The sequence below is a fragment of the Leptinotarsa decemlineata genome, unplaced genomic scaffold, assembly GCF_025532065.1.
Source record: "Leptinotarsa decemlineata unplaced genomic scaffold, Ldec_3_MD MMD2_tig00026328_RagTag_RagTag, whole genome shotgun sequence".
Lineage (NCBI taxonomy): Eukaryota > Metazoa > Arthropoda > Insecta > Coleoptera > Chrysomelidae > Leptinotarsa > Leptinotarsa decemlineata.
The window spans coordinates 5126308-5143749 of record NW_027412688.1 but is presented as its reverse complement, the minus strand read 5'-3'; positions in this window follow the sequence as shown (position 1 = coordinate 5143749).

The following is a 17442-nucleotide window of genomic DNA, read 5'->3' as shown; positions in this document are numbered from 1 at the left end:
GAACCGAGAGAAAATCCAACACGAAGGATATTACCTGCTGTAACCAAATACATGCAAATTTATCTGCAGTACCAGTTTGAGTAGAGCCAAGAAGATGACAGCACAGCCGGCTATATAATAAATAGAAGTTATAAAACTTCAAATCTTTTTGTGACATATGATAATAATAATAATACACTGAAAATGAAGGAAAATTATTTTCATCATTCAAAGCCTTGAAATCATTTGTGAATGCAGCAAAAGCCTAGGTGTACTCTTATAACATTATATTTCCAATATTTCGACAATGAATAATGTCATCATCAGAGAGCTACAAAATGATGAATAGGATTATATTACTTGAATGATAAATCAGTTAATATTCACAATGTCAAGTAAGGTTGATTAGGCGAAATGTTGATAAAATATAAAATTGTTGAACGTCAAGTGTTTGAAATACATTAATTAAAATTATGATATAAAATTAATAAGATGAATTATTAACTAATTCATCATCCTATCATTCAAATAATCTTGTAGCTTCCTGATGATGACAGTAATCATTGTCGAAATATTGGAAGTATAATGTTATGAGTAAACTTAGGCTTTCGCTGCATTACCAATTGATTTCAAGGCTTTGTTCTTAACTAGTCAGCAAAGACTGTCCTTCAGACTTTCAAATTCTTTAACCACTATAACTGAATAAAAGAAGAAGAATACTCGACAGTTGTCTGTGTACCTAACCGTGAAATAAATGTATTGAACACAGAGGATAATTATTAATATGGAATGAAAATAGCTGTTAGAATTTTGTCTATAATTCACAGAATACTGATGCGGACTGCTCAGAGAGATACTAGATTTCTGAGAATACAAAATAAAGATTTGAATAATTGGTATGCTATAATCTAGAGCTCAGAATTGACTAATTTTTTTTGTGTTCAGATTGCCTCGTAAAGAATATTGAATTGAATGGGAAAAAATGAAATGTTAGTGTTGTGAATAATGGTGTGAGCTTTCAACCTGTAAACATCAAATTGCAGACCCTGGTTACTTCATAGCACCAAAACATCCAAAAATGTCAACTTTCCGTTGTTTTCAATCTCATAATATGATAACTGTTCGAAACGAGAAAACTATATATTTTTATGTTTATTTCATCAATATTTCTCTATAATAGTTTTGACCTTCTTCTACCATCTCTATTTCGCTAATGGACATCGCACCCCATCTTTTCATGAAGCGAAAAATGGTCAATTCTGGATAAATTATGGTAACGCCTGCTTCCAATCCAGAGATGCCCATACTGATGTATCTATCATAAATTTTTTCCTATATGAAAATGTTTTATACCTCCGTTTCCCGTTACCAAATATTGATAGATGAAGACAAGATAGCGAACATGATAAATTATCCGACATCCCCTACAAATTCTATTTCAACACAAGCTAGGTCATAAATTCCCCATAGGTGGTGAGGCACTTCTTTTCAGGATTAAACTTTCACTTTTCGCTTGGAAATTTGATTTACTTTCAGATTTATAAGGATTTCGAACTTTATAAATGATGTCACATACTCACATAGATAGAGGGACGTGGGGATCCTCTATTCAGTGGGCTGAATGACACAGTTATTCTCTATTGTTATTCATTCCTTAATTTCATCGTTAGGTAGTGAAAATGATTTTCCAGTTATTGTATATGATTTTTGATGTGATCACAATGATGAGGTATGAATTGAAATAATAATTGATTGGCGGATTACAGTATACAATTGAGTTTATTCAACTACATGAAGAATAATGAAGAAATGAAAATAAAAGAAAAACGGGAATTCAATTCCTTTGTCGATCATCGCTACTCAAAGTGCTATAAACTTTGAAAGCTAAATGAAATTGAAAATCCAAAGAAGCTTTTGAAGCTACGGAGAGTTTCCAAACTCTTTTTACAGTAGTTTACACAGTCCATTTCATTTAGCTTATACCATAATTACTCTATCGGAAACGGAAAGGCCAGGAAGGTTGGTTGAACTGGACAATAGTATTCTACTTTGTAGAACTAGAATAATATCTTTCAGGATCAAGAATGACAGTGGTTGTTTTAGAAATAATCCTCAAAAACTAGAATTGTTAAAATTTGTTTTTTGGCTTCACTGCCCCCCTATTTGTTTCAATCTGATGTGAAACAATTCACAATGCGATGTTTGGTTCAATAGATTTCGTCAACTTCATTACTTTGAATATAATCCTTCTTCCTATCGAATTTTGTAGCCACTGCAATAACAAATTCAGCTATATGTTGCAGCACATGTGTTTCCTGACGCCAGAGCTATCTCAAAGAAGTCATTTTTTGGATATAAGAATCAAAGCTATAGATAAACTCCACATATAGGAAGAACGAGTGATATACCAAGTGATAAACAAAAAGCATTAATGTTAAAATACTCCTAACTATCTACGTCGCTCAAGACATCTCATTTAATGTTCAAATTAAACAAATTGAACACATAATCTCTCTTGCAATAGTATTTTCATGTCAATTTTTCAGCATTTGTGGATTTATAGCCAAGCCCTCCTTATTGTTTCCTCCAATTTGTCAATATTGCCAAAAGTTGAGCCGCATGCTTTGTTTTCAATGAAGAACGTCGGACAAAACACCTGTATTGTACACATAGATGAGATTGTTATTACAGTGGTTGCAAAAATCGATGAAAGAAACAAGAAGTCCACATTCAAAGAAATGAAGCTGATGATGGAATCGAATTAACAAATCATCGCATTGCAAATTGGTCTATACTGTCTGTTCAAAAAACGCCGTTCTTTCATGGGTCTCTTCAATCTTGGGAACAGTAAAAAGTCGCCGGGAGGCAGATCTTGTGAATATGGTGGCTGATGGATGATTACGGTGTTAGTTTTGGCCAAAAATTTACGAACAAGCAATGACGAGTGAGCAAAAGCCATGAATTGTTTTTCCACAATACCGGAAATTTTCTTTGTATTGCTTTTCGCACGCGGCGCATAACTTCAAGATAATACCTACTTTTTTTCGAGACCGTATGACCATGTGGCTTGTGTGTAATTACTTTCTGAGAGTGGAATATTCAATAGTCTCTGAAGCATACTATGAATGCAGGTACTCCATGCTACAATTTCCCACAAACCATCTTATTTAGACATGACAGCATAAAGTAACTGCCGGAAAGTAATTTCCAGAGAGAGCGGAGTTTCATAAAAAAATCGCTGTCAACGATAGGTACATATTATCGCACCCATTATTCCCAATAAAACTGGGAAAACAAGCCATGGACCAGGTCTACCCAACTTCAAGAAATGATAGCGTATACTATACATGTAGGACATTCTCATATCATAATAAACCCACCAATTATATTGTTTGGTTTTTTTCAAACGAATGCTTGGACGTGGCTTACAGAACAAATAATAATCAATGCGAATTTGTGAAAAACAATAAAGACAAAACTTCAGTGTCGGATAGATCAGGAGTATACTTGACTTGTGGCTCTCGCCCAAAACTCTATACTGGCCAAACAGGAAGAACTTTTCCCAAATAATCAAAGATCATAGAAGTAGCTTCAAGAATGGAAAGTCCAATTTCATATTTGCGAACCATCTTTCATATAAAGGACAGGAGTTCAATCATACAACAAAGAATTGACCTTGGGTATATCCATAGATATCGAGGAAGCGTTTGATAAAATAACCTTTCCAACAATTACCCAGAAACTACACTTCAGGAATGTTCCTCTGGTAGTTGGAGAATGGATACTCAAGATGCTTTCTAGTAGAGCAATAACTATCAATGTAGAAGACATCACAGAGAAAGAACTGGTCATGAGGGGATGTCCACAGGAAGGGGTTTTATCACTTGTTCTTTGGAACATATTTCTGGATACCCTGAATATTCACCTCAACAATAATGTATTCTATACAATCGCATATGCAGATGACATAGCTATCTTGCAGACTGGCAAGTTTGTGAACACACTGTGCGATAGAGCGCAGGATGGGCTCAATTAATAGAAACATGGTGTAAGGAACACTCACTGTCGATCAATCCCAAGAATACTGAGATGGTCGTTTCTACCAGGAAAAGAAGTTTATCGGGCTTAAAACCTCCCGAAATCTTGAAGAACAAACTAAACTTTTCTGAAGAGGTGAATCACTTTGGTACTATCCTCGACAGGAAGCTAATATGGAAGTGTCACCTACAGAGTACCTAGAGCGAAAATAGCTTATGTGGCTCATGAGCAATATCGTAGGACAGTGGGACGTGCATGGGGTCTTTCACCCCGTATGGTCACCTGAATCAACACTGCAGTAATAAGAGCTATGTTAACGTGCGGAGCCATTACCCGAAAATTCCACAAGCAACGGCCATCCAAAAATTATATCAAATACAGTGATTGGCTTGTTCAAACATCATAGAAGCCATGAGAACAACACCAACCGCGGCAATGTAATTGATTACTGGTTTGACCTCTCTGGACCTGTACGATAAGGAGGTTGCGTAAATGATCATGTTACGATTGCGCACGGTTGGTGTGAACCTCGAAGTAGGAATAGGTCAATTGAGGCTGAGCCTATGGTGATATGATGGAGATGTCTCCCAGTGACCTGTCCACCTTCCTGGAAAGGACAGGATGGATGATGACCTAGGAGGACAACTCTTCGGGAGGATGAACAATGTACTCCCCTTACACATACTTATACAAATAGTTCAATTATGCCTATCATGTGTTAAATTGAGAAAATAAAAGTTTGAAACAAAATCTTCAAGAATGTTTGAAAATGAATAAATTTAGGAATCTGAATAATTTACTGAATGACCAAATACAATTGAATTACTTCACGTTACTGAATATTTTTTCAGAAGTGGAAACTGGTAACTAACGGATACCTAAGCTATTTTCTCTTCTTTTCTTATGTTGATGTTCATTTATTCATTATTAAAATAAGGTACACATTCAACATCAGTTGGGAAAGTAAAAATAAGGTACTTGAAACTCAGGTTCTCCAAATGGTAAAAATTATATATGAAGCATCGAATATGTAGAGTTTAGTTAGAAAAGACACGCCTGAAGAAGCTATTGTATAGCGAAACACGTGTTGCGTCTGAATAATTGAATGTATTGGTCCTGAGAATGACGTATGATTCAAGAATAATGACAGCTAGATGTTTATATCATGCCTGTTAGTTTTATCGCTGCTGGTAAAAGCATTTCATCGCTGTTAAACTCTGGTTTGGTGGCCTAGCCTTCAAATTTCACATCCTTCAATCACTTTGAAATGGATAATCGAAGAGAAGCGTCTATTGTCGAAGTATACCCTGTATATTCGAGAATTTCTAAGCAATTTTTGAACACATTTTCCCATCTCCCGTGACAGATCCGACATAAATTTCCAAAATATGAAATATAATCTCATATCCTATTCAATATCATACAATTTCCCAGCGTGAAATAGTCTATATCTCGATCTGTAAGGCATTATTTATTTTCCCCGAAGACGACGCGGCTTCTCCTTTCTGGTGCCGACAGGTGAAGGTGCTTTTGGGGTTCTACGGCTGCGGAAAAAGAGCCTTCTGCTTCGCCGCACACGCTCTGCTCAACCGTATTTCCATTTAAATAAGAGAAATGATAAACTATCGCGAAGAGTTTTTGAACGCTTTTGTGACTAGTTCAGGAGAGACAAAGTTGAATTAATACAATGGAAACGTATTTCCCGAAAGACAAAATATTGAATTGGAATAGCCAAGAAAAATAAAATATACTTTGAGGATGGAACAAGTTCATATTTAGACTTTGGAATAGAAAGAGGTTTTCAAACATATAAGAAGTATTGAATATTACTGGAGTTTCAACCCAACACCAAACCGATATTTTCAACACCCCAACACGTGTTTCAATTACTTAGTTATCAATAGAAAGATTAAACAGATTGAATAGTTCAATCTCCCTCTTGAAGATGATCACTTGTTGATTGAAACACGTGTTGAGGTGTTGAAAATAATGGTTTGGTGTAGGGATTGAACTCCAATATTATTCATTACTACACCAAAGGTTCTAAATAGTGCATTCCAAGTATATTTGAACGTCAATAACAAAAACAAAAATGATGAAGAGAAGAGGATTGAAATTTTCTATGTTTTCTACCACTTTCTTTTGTAACTAGAAGTGTTTAATGCATAAGTTCGAAAATGTTCTTATAGGAGGAAACTGTAGTGAAGTTAGTTACAAATAAAAGTGGTGAAGAATATAGAAAGTTTCAACTCTCTTTCCTTCATTATGATCTCCTATGATTTAACAACAAAAATCAATGAGGTACTGTTGGGTAATAAGGCCAGGTGGAAAAAAAACTCAATTTATATCGTATACTATAAGTATATCTGAACTTTGACTCATACGAATAGGTAACTAAACATATATTCTATAATATTATAATAATATAGCAACTTCAAAATAAGCGTTCACACTCAAAAGGAATAACAAGAAAAAGTGTTAAAGTTGCCTTATTACTAGCCCGGGCAGGTTATAAGGCCAAGAGTAAATGATCAAGACAGGTAATAAGGCCCAACAGTTGAAATAGTTCATGGCTTGCATTCTGGGCAGGTAAAGTCTTCTGTGTCATCTTTTGAGAGACCAACACATTCCTCATGCGCTCAGGTACCATATGATACACAGGATCTCATATTAACCACATAATCATTGTAGCAAACTGAGTGCATCCAGACTTCTGTAGCCGCAGTTTTGCTAGTGGTCGGCGAATCAGCTGACTTCTTATTCTTCTTCGACGAAGTAGGAATTTTCTCAGAGCTGTCGTCCTTGAATACATCTCTTTTTATTTCTTGGGCTCCATAATTCAATTCCTTTTTAGGTACGGTAGTTTTAGTAGGCTGCATGTCCGGGGTAAGCAGAATTTTCGAAAAAGAATTGTTATTTTTGTTGTGGGCTTCAGTTAACCGTGCTAGTGGGATTTCATCCTCTGAATTCCACTGATATTCCATATTTGAATCTTTCCTGACATCGTCATGGATATTGGGATCATGATTCCCAATATTTTCATGCTGGTAACGTTGTGTAGGAAGACTGATCCCAAAGCGTGTTCCGGAATAGCATTTTTATTAAAGTGGTATATGCCTGTCGATTTAAAACCACTACATATGTTGCTGATAGTCATACTCTTTTCCCAAACTGGTGTGAAGATATCAGAAAACCTCTCCTTGTTTAGTTTCCTATCAGGATGTTGATCCCGATAATCCAGGAGTTCTTGATTCCAGTGAGATTCAAACAAAGGCAATATGGACTTATCCATTGGCTGAAGTTCGTGGGTAGTGTTGCTAGGTGAACACAATTGGTAGAGATTCTGCTTTATCAGCGATAGTAATATCTAAATGGCTAGATGCGCCATCGAAAATGAAGATCGTTGGAGTAGGAGACATAAAGTTTGAAAAATGATCCGACCATTTGATGAAAATCTCCGTTGTCATGCTCCTTTTTGGTGTCACGTGCACAACAGAACCTGCTGAAAGCCCATCCGCAACAGTGGGTTTTAACCTTTGCCGTTTAAATAGAATCATTGGTGGTATTACGTGACTGAGTGCACTGGCACAGGCAACGATCGTTACATTTTCCCCGTGTTCTGATCCCACCAAATGCACCCTTTTGAATCCTGTTTTAGCTAACACTCGCTGCTAATGGGGTCTTACGAAGTCTGATGGATGTAATTTTACTGTTACCCTAGGGTGTAACTAATAATTTAATAATTAATAGTGTAATTCTATTTTTCTACACCCGTACTCTAACAATACACTTATATGACCATAATCCGTTTCATAATGATATCCATTATGATACAGATTTTTCATAACGATACAGATTATCAACCAATAGAAACCCATAATTTTTCGAAAAAGAATCCTGTTCCTTTGTTTGTCCTAGATTCTAACCTAAGTAACTAATTGCTTTATTTGTCAAAATCAGTTTTCATATTACCTACCTATATTATCAAAATGTCTGAAAACAGCGATATAGAAGGAATACCATCGACTCCAATATTTTTAAAAGATCAGATTAATTACAGTTGTTATATTCAATATAAATATAATTAGAAACTTTATAGTTTTCATATATCTATGATAATACCATTAAGTTTGTGTTTTTTCAAAAAATATGGGTTAATTACTGTAAATGTGTTCAATACAAATATAATATTTATAGTTTTTCATTATTTATCGGGTTTAGAAAAAATAGCGTATGCAACTCTCATGTAATGGTTATTAATACACTCGCATATACCATACAAAACTCGCCTTCGGCTCGTTCCGTATCCCGGTTAATGCTCGTGTCTTAATAGCCATCATTACATGATCGTTGCATAATATACTATTATGTACATGTAAACGTGTATATACCTATATGAGTTATGTGTGTCTGGTGTATATGTATGTGTGTGTTCTTTTGAGTTTATCAAATTATTGATTTGACGTATGTAAAAACACTTTGTGTAATAGAATGAATAAATATCTATTTATCTATCTATCATAAGCCTGCAACCCTTTTTATCCATGTTATATATGTTCCCAGATTTGTGTTTAAGGCCAGTTCGCTCCAAAAGATTATTCAACGTTCCAAAATAATCATCAACAATAAAATGATTCAATTTCTGGGCACGCGCTGGGTTGAGCTGCTGTTCTTTTGCTGAAAAACGTTAGAGTGACGTTTCATAAACGTTTTTTCTCTGTTAAATTCATGGGGTATATTAAGTATTTCACAAAATGTGTAAACACTTCTACGAAGTACTCTAGGAGTAGGAGGAAATCCTTTTTGTGCGAATTTAATTATTTTTTCATCCAAGTCATTTTCTTGTTGTTTGCTTAGGATGGATGTTGCTCCTAATACTCGGTTTTTCGACCCAGTTTTCAGGTGGTTTCTCAATGTCCGACGAGGGATACCACTTCGCTGTGACACAGAGTCTTGGGAATGGTCTATCCTTAACAGTTGTAAGGCTTCTTCCATCATGTCTTCTGACCACTTAGCACTAATTCCTTGATTTTTCTTACACATATCTGAAAAAAAAATAATAAATAGGTTTTAGTACCAGATACAAGTAAATACTTGTATGTCGGGCAATAAGGCCGAGCCTTGATACTTGTCTAGACAGGTAATAAGGCCCAAGCCTTATTACACGTCCAACACGTTTACACTTTTTTAGGTTATCAGAAAGTATCAATCAACGAATATCTCAAAATAATAGTATACATCAATTGTTACTATCAACATGAACATACGTACCCAAATATAGATAACAATTTTGTGTTATAATGAAAATTTTTTGCCAAAAAAATTATCCTATCAAATTTGTCTATTTCTAGTCATGTGTGTCGAAATAACCAATGAAACCATCATTACACTGATAACTACCCATGGATAGTTTTCACGGGTAGTTATCACTTATGTCATGACATTGCTAAGCAACCAACACAATAAAGTTGTTTGACATTTCAGTAATTCAATTTATTTCGAAAATGTCACTTCCTCGCTTTGGTGTTCAAAATGATGCGGCAATTGACAAAATCATTGAAGAAAATACACCAAAAAATACTGTTAATAGTAAAAAATACACTTGGAAAATATTTATGGAGTTTTGTGACGCCAGAAAATATGAATTGGATGGAAATCGTACTCTCGAAGAGCTTGCATTAATACTCAAGGATTGGGCGATTAATATGAGAAAAAAGGATAGCACAGAGTTTAAGGAGGCTACTTTCAAAACCGTATGGAATATAACAAGCAAATTATTACAAGAAAAGTATTACAAGGAGTATAATATCATGCTAGACCCCTTTAAAAGTGTTGCATTCAAACAAGCGCGGAATGCACGCGACGCAGCACGAAGAAATTTACAAACAGATCCCACTAAACGCAAAACAGGCTCAGTACCATTAACTTCAAATGAAATGAGTAAAATTATAAACTTTTGGGATGAAAATACCCCTATAGGACTCCTACGCAAATTTTATCACATAGCAGCGGTGGAATTGGCTTGGAGAGGTGGTGAAGGTGCTGCTTGCTTAGTTGATTATTTTCATATCGAAAAGGACAACAATGGATCTCCAACTAATAGGATAGAATATAATCCAATTTTCAGTAAAACCTGCCAAGGGGGTTCAAAGAACTGCGCCTCTAGCAAATGGTTAGTTCAAAATAGTGATAACAATGCTTGTCCTGGCAGATTATTCATTAAATTATCATCAAAACGAGGAACAAATATCAAGACAAATAGACTATTTTTAAGGCCAAATCGTCACTGGAAGACAGGAAGCGATAACTGGTATGACAATATGCCTCTGGGTAGAAATATAATCAACGGATGGACGAAATCTTCTGCTGAAGCAATTGGCTTGGATACGAAACAGAGGAAAATAACCAATCACTCTAATAGAGCAACTGCAGTCAGTCAACTAGCTAAGAGTGGAGTTCAAGAACAGCAATTGTTGAAAATTACTGGGCACAATAATGGAAATTCCATAAAACCTTATTTGAATATTGATCAGGAACATCATAACCAAATAATCAATAGTATGCGTGGAAACACCTATGCAGTAACCGAGGCAAATACAGCAAGATGAACGGAATATCATTATACGAATTGTTCTTTTAATAACTGTGTGTTCAATAAATAATTTTGTTCGAATTGCAAAAAATTTTCTCACCGAATATCCCTCGAACATTGATAAATAACTCATAATTTTATCACAACTTCCTCAAGCACGTTTTTAGGTAACATCCCTCCGCCTTCGGCGTCGGGATGTTACCAAATAACGTGCTTTCGAAAACTGTGATAAAATTATTTCGTTAGTTATCAATGTCCTTGGGATATTATAGCTGAAAATATCACTCATCTCTGTAGCTAATTTTATAAGTCGATAAATAAAAATCCAAGAAATCGATTGACAACGTACAGCCAGCTATCGAAAACGCTACTGCGCCTAATCTATGTTTTATTCAGGTAATTTGGAAGCTTCCTCCATGCAGATGGCGCTAGGAGCATAGAATAATGATTCTGTTGTGACTTTGAATGATATGGCCATACAACCTGTCTGGCCTTAATACCCAACGGTACTTTATTAATATACTTACCTGGCTCCGAAAATGAATGAAACTATTCCTGAGGAGATTCGTACCATCGGACTGATTCACTTGTTTCAAATACATCGAAACTATTAATTTTTCCTCAGCCAAGCATAGTTGTTTTTTACTTTGTTGACAGAAAAAATACTTGAATTCAATGAACATAATCGGTATAATTTCAATTTGGTAACCACTTACTACAGATACTTTTATGAAAGGTGTTCAAGTGACTTGGCACTTGTGTTCGACTTGGTACATGTGTTCTGTCCTTAAAAAATACATTATTGTGTTCCAATTATTGTGCCATTTTTACACGCTTTATATTAGCTTCACCTGTATGTATGTTTGTTTGTTACTCTCCTTTTCATTTCATATTGGGATCTGTATTTGACATAATTGTCGACATTATTGCTTGATCTATTCGCGGGCAGATGGCACTATACATAACCTCCTTCATATATCGACATTGTTGCTTGATCTATTCGCGGGCAGATGATGCCGTACGTAACTTCCTTAATATAATTCCAACTCACTTTACATGTATTTCTTCATTTGAAAAGAGTATTTTTTTTCAATAACACGCGCGCCTGCTGCCATATTTGTAACCCTCCTTTGCGAGCCTGCTACCTTGGGCTTGGTAGCTGATTTTCAGGCTCCCTCTCCGGAATCGGAAAATATTTATGGTCATTTTTCTAAACAATATACGGCTGAATGATCCCAAAGTTTAAATAAAAAGAATATAGTTTGAAAAGACCAAAAAGCACGCTTTTATAGCATTTAGTTTTTTAAAACTATATTTTTTATTAACAATAATACGCTTTTGTTAGCTCCACTTGTATGTTCGTTTGTAACCGACTCTTTTGGATTCGATTTCGATTTTAAACGAGCAGATTTATTGTAAACTTTGTACACTCATCTGGAATCGATAGCAATACAATAATTTCATAAGTTCATCTCATTATCGTGATTAGGACCGCCAGTGTAATTTGTATTTTGTTTGAAAACTATTGGTCCCACTACATTCAACAAGTTCTCAAATTCTTGATGGAATATTCATCATTTATCAAATATGCCGTATCCGTTTCATAATCTATTCGTCTTCTCAAGAATTATCTCATCTAGTATCTTGTTTTTTTCCGCTTCTGCTCCTTTCGCTCAAAAATAACGATGATTAGAGATTGCTCAAAGATTCAAAAATACCTCAATGCTTCTTTATAATACTGAAACCTCAATTAATATGAATTCAATATCAATAAATGTGCATGTATATCTTTTTGTGAAACCAATATACCGATACATTTTCAATACTCTCTAGGCAATAATATCATTAACAGAGTAGACCAAATTTAGGATCTTGGACACTATTTTGACTATCAATCACCATTTGGGTTCTGTAATAAATTTCTGCAGCAAAATCTTGGGATTTTTCTTCGGAATATGCGAAGACTTCAACAACGAGGCAGCAATCAAATCTATTTACTATGCATTTGTTCACAGCAAACTCAATTTCGGAAGTGTCATATGGAGTCCACATTATAATACACATAAATTAAGATTAGAAAGACTCCAGAACAGGTTCGTAGGGTTCTTGAATTTCAAAATAACGAAGAATTATGTAACACTTTTCATTAGCGAAATTTGATTTGACTTCGAAATACAGCTTCTAGAACAACGAAGAATAATAACCGACTTGGTTTTTGATTATGAAATTATAACAAACTGTCATAACTCACCCAATCTAATATCAATGATTTTTTATGACGTTCCTTAGGAACAGAAAATTACTTGCCAATCCGAATTTAACACAAATTTGGACAAAAACTTTCCAATTACTAGAATGTATGATTCTTCCAACAAATACTGTACTAATGTTTGTTTAAAGGTGGTTGACAATGTTTCGTGGTGTATTTCATCAGTTCGGACTTCCATTGTTTAATATAATATATATTGATTTAAAACCATTTTTTTTTTCAGGGTTTTCAAATCAATTTATATTATAGTAGACAATGGAAGTCCGAACAGATGAAATACACTGTAGTATGTATCATTACAATACAATACAATACGATAAAATACAAGCAACAATTGAAAATTGAACAATTAAAAAAAATGAAAGAATCAAAGCCAAGTTACTTCACAATCATCTACGGTGATGACTGGACTTATTTTTCCGAGAGATGACTATTTAAGTGCATTCAAGTGCTTCCATCTATACCCTCTTCCCTCTCTCCGCTTCACCGGTTTAGCGGTTGTTCGTTTGGTGAAAATCCATCTTCAGTGACCCTCCAACCAGCAAAGTTGTTTTATAATTCCATGGTGTTGCAACAGTTTTATTTCATTAGTATTTTATAATTACTTCCAAAATGCCAATTGATTATATTAGATGATCGGTGAACACAATACAGTTGTAGGCAATAAAATTGATTTATAAATTTGTCATAGAAACGTTTATGAAACAAAATTAAAAACCATTATAAAATAGTCAGGAAATTATCACAAAAACGTTTTTGCAACTAACTTATAAAACGTATTTTCCTATAAAAGTAAATTGTTATGTAGCAGTTTTATAACACTTTTCTGCGAGATTTTAATGATAGTTGAAAAACTATTTCACGCTTATTCTATAACTGTTTCCTGTAGCTTTAGTGATATTATTTTATTAGAATGCTTTCAGATACTATTTTATTTTCATTACCATATTGTCACTTCAATGATAATTTCCCAACTATTTTATAGTATGGTATATAAACTACAATTCAAAAACACCAATATAACTGTTATAAAATCAAATTACTTTTGCTAATATATATTTACTGCCACCAAGAATAAAATGCAGCATCTAAGAACAACCAGCTAACAACGATTAATAATCACAGCTTTGAAAAATTCTTCAAAATTTAAGTTATGTTCAGTAAGAATATTTTTGTTTAGTTATTCTAGTGAGACACCATCGATATCGTGGTGGAAATTAGTTCTTCAGCAACAAAATAATTAATAACTCAATGGCGGCCATTTTGAACATTTATTGGGGGTATATAATAGTTTTAGATTCAGTTCAAGGTGCTTCAAATAGACGAAGAAATGACTTGGTGTTCCATAAAAAAACTTTCTGGAAGCTTCGAGTCGCCCTGTATATTGAAAATACTGAAAAAAGATTTTCAACTATCCCACCTAACCTAGTGTTTCAATTTTTTTTTGCGAAAAACAGGAAAAGGTTATTATAATGGTTAAAACCCATCGTTTAGCCTTTATAATCGATGAAAGAAACTTTTTAGCCAAAACATCCCGACAGATAATATTTATCCATACTATATGTGAGAAATCCTTCATTCATACAAACACTTTTGTAGAAACCTACAGATTTAAAAGTAGTCCGTCTCTGCCGCAATATCATCACTCCCAGAACTAAGTGTTTCTTAACAGTTTTATAGGGGTAACATAGTAGCTAAAAAACGTTGAAATGCTTGCTACTGGTACCAATTTATTTCATAGAACGACGCGATTTTAAATGAAAGCGATCCGGGATACTGAAATTACATGAGTTGAAAATATGAAATACCGCACATATAGAGTGATATTTACAGCTGAAATATTCATAAATAATATAACATTATATTATTTAGAATGAAGTGAGTAAAGTTTGTGACTAGAAAATTGATACCTCGACAGAGTGAATTTTTGTATAATTAATAATTTCACCGAAAACATTTATAAATGAGTGGCGCGCTTAAATTTTGCTAATGATAGGCTATATATTTGTCAATAAAATTTCATTTGCAGTGAAAATATCAATCTTAAAAACACAAACAATGTCTTTAACAGTTTCATGAGTGCAAAAGTGGAATTTTAAAATGGCTTCAACCTTTATATTCCTTAGTTTTCAGTTGGTGACATTTTTAACACTTTTTTATTTTATTGTTATCGTTTTCGGCTGTATTATATTTTATAACACCTACTTGGAACTACTAAAAAAATCTAATAAAACTGTCTTCTGATTATTTTATAGGTATCGCTTGAATATGTTGCAAAAGTGCAGTAAGGGAAGTCTTTACAAACCACTTTTTGAAAGTGTTAGACAAATTTTATAGTAACTACCAAAATGTTTATAAAACTGTTTTGTAGTGTTTGTAAAAGGTCTTACAAAATATCGATAAAAACTATAATGTTTTATAAAATGGTGCCAATTTCCTATTTATAGCAGTTTTATAAACACATTGAAAACATTTCTGGGAGAAATGTAGTTTTATAATTTGTTTCTCCGAAACGTTTCCGCAACTATTATAAAATACGAAATTGCTAGTTGGGCCAGCTATTTCTGTTAACTCCCCATTGATGTGAAAACAATATCGAACAACAAAAGTTTTCATAGTGTTCCAGTTGATCCAGATTCAAGTTTGAAGGATTTGTTGACATATCGCTAACCGATGCATAGGACCGATGCACAATGGATTTTAAATTATTCACAGATCTGTGAATTTTAATGAAATTTTAAATATGTACAGAGTAGGATGAGATATGATACCAATAACCAGAATGAAAATTTTATTGTGTTTCCAGTAGAATCATAACTCTGCGAAGTGACATATGCTGCCTAGTAGTGCATTGAAGATAATTCAAGATAGTCATATCGATTGCGCTGCCTCAATAGCAAAATTTCAAATATCATTCCGGTTGAGCGAACTCATACACCGCTTTATCGGTATCGTCCTATTTGAACACACAATATTGTATCATGATTTATTTCTTACCATTAGTTGTTTCCATTTGGAGCTATATTCGTCTATTCGCGATAAATTTCGCCCGGAAACGGCAAAAGACGCAGCTTGTATCAGAAGTTATAGCCCAGTCAAAGTAAGTGAAACAAGTGGGATGATTACAATACTTGGCATCGTTCTGAAAATTGTTGCAGATCTTGAATACATTGTTGTAGATAAAGTATTGAATATCCCCACGATCCTGTTTGTGCTAAAAATATTATTGAAGATCAGAAGTATATTACATCATTGAAAGACATTTTTTCAGAAGAGTCGATGTTTTAACTGTGTTTTGTGTTTATAACCTTCCAAGTTGAAACAAAACAAAACCGAAATGTAAAGTTCATCTGTTTTCGGCATTTGTCTCATTGAAGGAAGCGGAATGGGCATGTGTCATGATTTTTGGTTTGCAGTTCATTTGGTAGTAATTTCGAATTGAAAAATAGTGTACTTTGTTCCAGCTCTCTAAATAGCGTTGTTTTCCCGTAATTAATCAATAAAGATTATATTTTCAAGGTTCGTGACGTCACGGGCCTAGTCCCGCTTCTTTTTCGATTGACCAATAGGAACAATACAAATAATGAACATTGCCAAATTGTAAAATCCACGGAGCGTATAAACAGTTTCTGATACATTCGTGATTCAAAGTAAAATCACAGTCACTTCAGACAACTGAATCTGAGAAGAAAGTGTGAGAAATGCATTGGAATTAATTATACTCGGGATGCAAATAACACAAAACGCAATAAAAACGTTATTTCTGAAATATCTTCGACAGTAGACATTTTCATGTTGATATCACAGAAATTTAAATAATGGAAGTGTATATGAATCCGTTAACGTTTAAATTCATGAAAACATTCTCTATACGATAATGATAAATATGATAAAATAAATCAATTATGCATTTATGCCACCCACCAAAAACAAGAAATTCAACGTTATATATCAGCCATATTGCCACCCAGTCAGCTATCTCTTTCGAATGTATGAGACAATGTACTCTTTCTAATGTTCCATAAATTCGTATTTTCGTTAAAATAATTGGCACTTGGCAACACCGCTGTAGACACAATCAATTTTATTCATCGACAGACACGTGGCCAATTTAAACTCTTCCATCTCTAATTTTTCTGCAAATGTAAAGAGGTATTGGAACCGATTAGTCTCGATAGGTATGATGTACCCCTTACTCAATAGGCAAACTCGATAAAAGCAAACCAGTATCAATTTCAATAGCATGAAACAAGCCCATTGTCTAACCTGATATTATTATATCCGGTTCAGAGACATGTATCTTCTTGGAGAAAACAGATGCCTGGGTTTATGTCGTTGATAAACAATAAAAAGAGGGTTGAAGATATTAGGGATCTCTGGGGAACACCAGCGTTGATGGTGAAATAGTTCAAGAGATATCCATTGTCGGCCACTTGCAGGGAGCGTTCTTTCGGGAAGCTCAAGAGCCATACACGAAAATGATTCGACAAGGCATAGCATTGAAGTTTGGCCAGCTCTCATGCCACTGTCATGCCACACAATGTGAAAGACCTTAGAAATATCA